The sequence below is a fragment of the Anoplophora glabripennis genome, unplaced genomic scaffold, assembly GCF_000390285.2.
Source record: "Anoplophora glabripennis isolate ALB-LARVAE unplaced genomic scaffold, Agla_2.0 scaffold40, whole genome shotgun sequence".
Taxonomy (NCBI): Eukaryota; Metazoa; Arthropoda; class Insecta; order Coleoptera; family Cerambycidae; genus Anoplophora; species Anoplophora glabripennis.
In genome coordinates this window covers 1033115-1041972 of record NW_019416268.1, presented here as the reverse complement: position 1 = coordinate 1041972, position 8858 = coordinate 1033115, and positions in this window count along the sequence as shown.

The window sequence follows — 8858 nt, the reverse complement described above, 5'->3', positions numbered from 1 at the left end:
GAGTGACATTTTGGTTCTACGATTGAAGAACTGAATCTGGAAGTCGTTTATTTTCAGCAGAATAGGGTTATCTTCCATACAAGCCATGAAACGATAGCCTTATTGCGTGAGCAGTTTCCTGGATGTGCCATTTCGCATCACGGAGATTCCGATTGGCCACCTAGATCATGTGATTTGTCACCACTGTATATCTTTCTGTGAGGTTATGTGAAGGATAAGGTGTACAATAATGCTTCAGGAACGATTGAAGCTCTCAAACACAATATACGACGTGTAATTGGCGAAATAAGTAAGCAATTATGCAAAAAAGTTATGGAAAATTTTCTAAAAGGAGTTAGAATTTATATCAGAAGGACAAAATTACTTGCAAAGACTTATTATTGAAAATTGTGTTAATTGCAAAGTAAATGTACACATTGTTAAAACTTAATAACATACTGATGATGATCTTACTGATAGATCGTTTAATTGAAATCGTGTGATAATAGCCTCAAATAAAAACTTTTAACGAGCTGGCTCATTAAAGGCAATTTTTTACATTGTCAAAAATATCTAACCCCACAAACAAAATTTCTACACTGAAAGAAATGGGCTTATTAAACTGTTTCTCCAGAATAATGTGTGTAACGCATATTAAAACTTTTAAATTATACAATTTTTATTAAAAAAAAAAAAACATTCATCTCCATACTCATTATTAAATGAGTTTAACTGGAAAGCTCTTAATGCACCTTATGCATCTATGACATAAAGGTTATAACGAATTACTTACATAGGATATTATCATAGGCTTTATGTTCCATTTGTATAGTAGGGAAGATTTGTAGTATAAAGACCAATATCTGAATCTGTATATAACAGTTGTAGTAACAGAATTATTCGTTTCCATAATGATTATGTTTCCGATTTCAACCTGTAAAACTCGTCTTATAATGGTTAAGTGATCGTATATAATCGGTTATGAAAATTTCCGACAGTCCGGTATGCATCGACTATTACGCTTCTTCTAGATGGATGAGTATACACAGTGTAAACACATGTTTTGTGGGATACGTGATCATACCGCGTTGTGTGAAGTGGAAAGTTATGTAAGTATCTCACTGTTTTATAGTTTGTGATTATTTTGTATTTTCATATTTAAACCGTGTCTAAATGTTTAAAATATTATTATCTTGTGTGCTCTATTAGAAACCGTTGATGTTAAGCTTTACATACGATGGAGGAATAGAAGGCTAACGGTGACAAAGAAGAGCATGGGTAAAGTCAGTCAACCAGAGCGAATAGAATTAGAAGAAAAAGAAGACAACTTTTCAGGATCAGGTTATAGAGCAGTTAGATTCTATGGCATCTTTTATATACCTAGATTTCTGATATCGAGCATTGTTTGACTTCATAAGATTTTCTAGAAAAAATTGTTTGGATTTGCTTGATACTTCAATACCTTTAAAATAGAGTAAATAATAAAAAATCAATTTTATTTTTGTACATTTTCTTCGGTATATGTATATAAATTCGTAACAATATAAGATATTACCTAAATAAGTCAAGAGGTTGAGAAATTAATAAGCTTTGAGATTTATTTTATTTTGTAACTCATTTTTCCGTGATGAAAATACATCAGGCAGAAACATGTTTTATTGTATATTTCTCCGATATCACTTTATCTGATTGGATTTAAAAGACTGACACATTTTTTGAGTTTTATGCGAGATAAAGAACTATTTCCTTTCTGAAAAGCACATTATACCACTATACCAGTAATGTATTCCTTCAAAAAGCCAATTATCCTTTTATTAGTCACAGAAAACATTTTAGTGCAATAACTAAAAAACAAATAATGGTAGCAAAATCTACTGAAACAACAACGAATTTCAATGCATCAGTTATTTTCTGAAAATGTAATTTTTACCTTAATGGTTCGTTCTTTCTACAGCACTTGTCACACCTTCAAATGCATGTTCTTATAAGGTCCAAACTAGACAATAATGTGACCATTTTATGGAACTTAACATATCGACCAGTATTTATAAGTCATCTGGACCAATCCCTCGTTAACGCATAAATAAGGGACCTGATACTGTACCACGAGGTGCATTTTATAAAAATTTGCAAAGGAAGTACAAAGGCCATTCAGGAGCACAATTCTAAAAGAGATACATTAAATTTTATGCACCTAGCTTCGCATGTAGTTGAAAACCACTACAACAAATTAAAGTAAGGGGTGCTAATATTTACGGCGTGTTTTATTACAAGCACAACGAATATCCGCCATTATGTACACGCGAGCTAAGTTAAATCCTATAAATTAGGAGAGTAATTGTTTACATACATAATCCAGTAGCAATTTCAAATTTCAAAACAGATTATCTATTGTTTAATAAATAACAATTAATTAACCATTTTAATCTAGTCTAATAGCAGATTTCATTTCATCCCGCACTGTTAATCCCTCTCTGAGAAATATATTACTATCTAAATAGCGGAATATTTAAATCACGCCTATATTTTCCGTTTAGCTTACACGTTTCAGCGAATTAATTACACGCAAATCAAACGGATGGTTGTTTTAATGAAATAATTCGTCGTGTTTGTTTTAATCTTCGGATCGCGCTTAACGTGTTTGCGTATACTTGTTCATGCCATTTCAATAAAAACTATTAATTGCCAATTGATTATTTTTGTGTCAGAGAGATAACTGCTGGTGGCACGGAATAGAACAATTTTGATTACTTGCAAAGTACACATTTGAAACAGAAAAGTTACAAGGTGATAACATCACGTTCAGACAAGGCTTGAGTGCTGTGTTGTGACGTCATATTCAACCTGGAGAAGTTGACCATACCTACAGTGAAATAGCTGATTGCATGTCGAATATCCATCTAGTGGCGTTAGCTTCGATCTTTTACGTAGGTATGTATTTCTTAGGGAACATTCATCTCATTCTTGCAATATTCCAATAAATGTCTATGTCAAATATCAGCATATTCTAACAACAAATTCATAAACTTTTTTTTAATACTCCATATGGCAGACTCAGCCCACAAATAGTCATAACCTCATTTTCTACATCACTGTGTAGATGGCTTGTGATTCTCTGATTCGGCATCAGCTTTCATGTCATCGCAAATTATCTTTTAAATAATTCCTTTCGCGCAGTTTTTTTTAATGAAACGCTCCAAATCCGTTTTACAACGCCTGCCCACGTTCTTAAGTGGAGAGCAGTCTACGCGGATTAGCGACTGACTCAAAGAAATGTAAAAGTAGAACAAGCAAAGCTGCCGCACTAATCAAATCACCGGTGATAGAAGTAGACGGAAGCGTATGTCTGAAAAAGATGGAAATGAATTGTAGAGATGAGTGCTACACATGCTCTCGATCTGCTTTTGGTTACAGTTAAAAGGTTTTTATGGGTATACTGAAACTTGCTTAGTGACAATCCGATTTCAATGCAGTTTGCGCCATTTCTTTTACAAAAAGTGTTCTGAGAAAGTCAAATATTTTTCTCTAAGAATGAATTAGCAGTATGTCATTTAAAAAATGTAAAATATGTGGCTGAGCTAGAAAGTAAAAAATGATACATAATTAGTGGTACAATATAAAGCATCCACGTAATTTCTGCTTTCAATTATGCCTTCCGAAATAGTTTAGACCAAAATTCAACAACGTTTGGAATGGGATGAATGTGGAGAGACCTTTCAGCTGTTAAGTTATTTCCGGCACTGTTAAGAGATTTATATTTCATATTACAGCACAAAATTCATCACATTCGGGTAATACCAATCCTAGCCCTCCTCTCCACCGTTATTTTTATATATAAATACGTCAGCATGACATGTGGAAAATTTATATCAGAAAAGAGAAAGCTATTAAGTTTTTCGTAAAAAAATGGAAGCTATTACAAATGTTTCACCACGAATCTGCTGTTTTAGATTGAGTGAAAATAATGGAGCTACTATAAGTTAAATTTCAAATTAGCGCATACTATTACATGAATTAAATTGTAGAGAGATAGTAGTCAATAAGTTAAAAAGTAATATGAATATTATTAGTTTCTCTTACCATTTTTGAATGAAATTTTTGAGAAAAATGGCTTCCTATCGATTCATTATATGTGAAATGTAAGTTTTTCAAACAAAGAAGAAGATATATATATATAGAAGAAATACTTTTTTCGACGACTTACCATTACTTTTAAGGAGAAATATGTGGATACAGATAGATGGCGCTCGGCTCATTATGGTTTTCAAATTAGGCAGTGGCTCGGGGAGCACTATCCACATCGTCGGATCGGGTGTATTTTGGAAATGAATCATGCAGAACCTGGTACCGGTCCCATTGCTTGGCCGCCGCGATCGTCAGATCTAAATCCTATGGATTATTTAGTTTGGGGACTTATTAAAGAAACGGTTATAGTTCACCAGTCTGAACTCTTGAAATGTTAAGAAGAAGAATTGAAAATAATTGTAAAATTCTTAAACACAACCCCAATATAATTAAGCTTAATTAGGCGATGTGAGAAATACATTAATGTTCGAGGACAACATTTCGATCGTTTGTTGTGATATACTTTCTTTTGTTCTCTATTGTTAATTGTTATATCTGTTTGTTTCTCAATATTAAATATTTTATTCTGTATTACTTTGTTTGAAAAATTTAATAATTTCACATGTAATGAATACATAGGAAGCCATTTTTCTCAAAAACCAAGCATTTAGTTTAAAAATAGTAGGAAACCTTTTTGCTGTAGAATAAACTGGAATGTAAAAAAATATATTAATTTTGAAAAATTTCCAGTGGCGTAGAAATTATATTAAAACTAGGGGTTAACAGAGCCTCTTACGAACGCCTATGATTGATCTATTTTCGCAATAATTTGTAAAATCAATGGAACTTTGTATTCGTACACTTCATACTAAATATAAAACAAATGGCTTTCATGGTATAAGAAAAAATAAATAAAAACAAAAAAAATGTTTTTTCAAGAGCTTATATTTCTAAAAGGAAGTCTTTGGAAGAAAAAGTGTATACTTCAAAATGACATTATTTTGACGAGATCTATCGATGGTTAAAGTCCTAATCATAAAAAGTTAATCACCCTGTATATGTATTATGTAATATTTTATTTTTGAAAACATACCGTTTCTGAAAGAAAATCTGACTGTTTCAAAGTCAATCAGCTTTTATTCCTTAGTATGCAGTGTTCAAAATAAAAGGGACATATTTCAAGGAGCTTTCTTGGATGAAAATAAACTGCATTAGATCAAACTACCGTAATGCAATTTTGCTTGCTTAAAACGAGTTTTCAATGAAAATGATCCAAACCGCTTTATTTGCATTCAAGTACGGACCTTTCTTTTCTGGACATCCTGTTCGTGGCAGAATTTCGTTAACTTTGGATCAGTCAATCACGTTTTGTGCACGTTGTCATCGCTTTCAACATGGAACCTTTAAATGTGAAATGAAATTTTACATTATACATAGTAGTTACATCCTTCGCAAAAACATAACCTCTACACAGTTATATCTTAAAATATTAGTACTAGGGTCTTAGCAAATTAAAACACATAGTCAAAAACTAATAACAATAAACTCAAATCATATCTAAGAAATAAAATACTATAGATCCATACATTATTATAGAAGAAAATCGTCTTATGTTCTGACGTTCATCTTTTCCAAAAACAACCTGCATAAATACAAGGAAAATGCCAAATGTTGTCTTTGATCTTTTTTAATTTCCCGTTTTGGATTACTGTACCCCATACGAAATTATTAAAATTTCAATTCACTTTTGGAATTTTAAAATCTTTATACCGCAATTTTTCACCCTGTATAATAAAGTAATGACTCGTTCCAGCGACATCTCAGCTCTAAAATCCTCTTATTGGAGAGACAGCGCAGAGTTACGTTTAGAGGAGCAGTAAAACCAATTCCGACCGTTTACAGCGCCCTATAAATTAGAAGGCTGTCAGTAATATTTTCAATTAGGGCGGCTATTAACCGACCCGGTGCAAAGCGATCAACCCCTTCAGTGCCGGGGCATGAAAGGTTGCTCTCGAGATTATCCCCGTCTCTGTTTAGTTTAGACCTTTCCAACTAGAAGACATTCCAAAGATGGAGCGTCTTCGCAGTCGCGGATGTATTTATACAGGGTGTTTTGTAACGACTGGGCCATACTGTAATGGAAGGTTCCTGGAATCGAAATCCCAACTCACCCTAGTGCAAAAGTAAATGATGACAAACATGCAGGGGGTTAGAGATGAAAAAATCATTATTCCTCAATATTTTTTGCCTCAAAATACTACGAAAATGATATATTTGGGCAAAATTTAGGAAAAAATCAGTTTTGATCTATATTTACGCTAGTTTTCACTTAAAATTTTCTGAGAAATATCATGGATAAGTTTTACTAATGGCATCATGTTTAGCGCCTCCAAATACGACGGAAATTTAGTAAAAAATCAATTTTGACCTATATTTGGACCAGTTTCACCCAAACATTTTACTTTTCTCCGAAATTTGTCATGAATTTTGACTACAGAACCGTGTTCAGCGGATCGAATTCCTTCGGAAATTATATATAGCTCTTTTGGGTTAGGACTTTTTTTTGTATGAGCATGTTATCCAAGTTCTGCGCTTTAATTTAGACGAAAATATTTGTAAATAGTTAAATTATTACTTATTTATTTATTTAAGTCCAATATATCGCTTGTTAAAATAATGGCAGGCGGTCTCCTTATATCAATTCCCATTCAAAGTAATTTCTGAAAATGTTCTAGCAGTGTTTTGTGGATTCCGGTGTAAATCACCATCTGCAACGTCTCTCTTCAAGGAAATTGGAGAAAGTGAACTCGCCTAATCGTTAAATCAACTAGTGAGAACCGGGCAGAATTTCAAATAGCTGCCACTCCGTCAGTATCGGTTAGCAAAATAAAATGCAAATTCGATTAACTCTAAACCCTTCAGGCGTTTGCCGAGTAAGTACAGGAATAATTCAGCGAGTAAAGCGGAAGCCTTATTTTAAGGTAATTAGATTTTGTTACGTTTTTTTTTTCAGTTTTGCTGAAGCACTGTAAATTTTGTTGAGGATACGATCGGGATGTACGAAATTACTTGGAATTCTTTAATCAAATATATTTCCGTTATCGCCTTTTTTAAGGTAGATTAAAATGTTCTGAAATTCGTCAGCAAATTTAATTTGTATCAGTTTTGAAGGGTAAGAAAAGCCGGGGTGTTAAAAAGATAGGCTAATTGAGAGCTTACATTTTTTCATCACAATCAGTAAGACTTGATTTGTTTAAAATTTATTAAAGTATAAGGCAAACTTATAACAAAATTGCAATATTTTCTTTTTAACAAAGATCACTATCGGAAAGTATGTAAGTTAACGGAGTTAGTCAGCAAGACAACAACCTGATCAAATGTACCAGGGGCATGTCCTTGGTACCAGAGCATGAATTACGTTGCTTGATGAGAAAGCTAAGACCTAGAAATGGTGGCAAGGAACTTCTAGATAGAGGCAAGCCAAGAAATTCTTAAAACAAAACGATTAAAGGAGTTGGAAGATTTAAGCGTCGAAATATGAATCTACATTAAACAAAGAAGAATAAGAAGAAGAACGATAAACCACCTTTTCCTTTTTCTTTGTTTTAAAATTGTTTGGTTATTCAGAAATTACAGAAAATGATTTAGCAGAAACTAGAAGAACATTACAGACAATGTCATTTGAGTTAGTAGGTACTTTGAATTTAAATCGATTCGAAAAGACTACAGAACATTAGATGATGAAAATTAGCTCCAAAGAAGTAGAAGATGACGACATATAATACAGCTTTGCTTATATTGACTAATTATCAATTGTACGCAATGTTTATTATATTATCAATAGATTTATGGGAACTATCGTAAATACATATTAAATATATCAGTATTGTAACTAGCGGCAAGCTAATAAGGAAAAGAATAAGTGTTTATGTCGTCACTAGTCATCACCGACAAAATGTGTTAAGGAAAGGGAATGAGAGGTCTTTAGAACTAAACAAACTTTGGTAGCTCTACTACCTATTTTCTTAAACAAAAAGGAAAATTCAGAACGCAACTGCTTGTAATTATGTTAGATGACAAATCAGACAAATATCTGCAAAAAAGCAATGTCTGAGTGAGTTCTTCACAAATAAATATCAATAAGTCTTTTAGATAAAGTAGCTTCTTTTCTATGTAAAAAATACCTCTCTTACCGAAATGTTGGAGGGAATGGAGGGCTTTTCTCACAGACACGGATTGTTTAGCATTAAACATGAATTTTTTAACGGGAACGTGGAAACTAGAACAACGGCATAGCATCTGAAAGACGCATAGACTGGTGAAGAGAATACAAAGCGAATTGATAACACAAAAAATCTCGCATTATTCAAATTCGTGGAGATCGAATAAATTCTTATTCGTATTAAAATTTATGAAATCCTCTGTAAAAGGAAAATGGATAATTTGTTCATCGGTTTCTCAATAATATAAACAGATTGCCTTTGTGTTTTGGTCCGGAACGTAATTGAATATTTTCTAATTTTGCAAATATATTTACCTTAATTATATGAAGTGCATTTAAACAAAAATGTTCACTCGAAACAGGCCAAACTTCCCTCTAGTAAAAATAAAAACGACAAATCTTCAAAGGAAATGTTTAACAAAGAATAGGGTAAAAATAGGCAGGTTAATAAATAATTAATCTACTCGATTCAAAACGTATTTTTTTTCTAAAAGTTGTGCGTTTTTATAGATAATTTTGTTGTATTAATGTTTATTAATTCCAATTCTCCTTATATTTAAAGAGATGCCATCAAGAAGAACCTAAACCAATT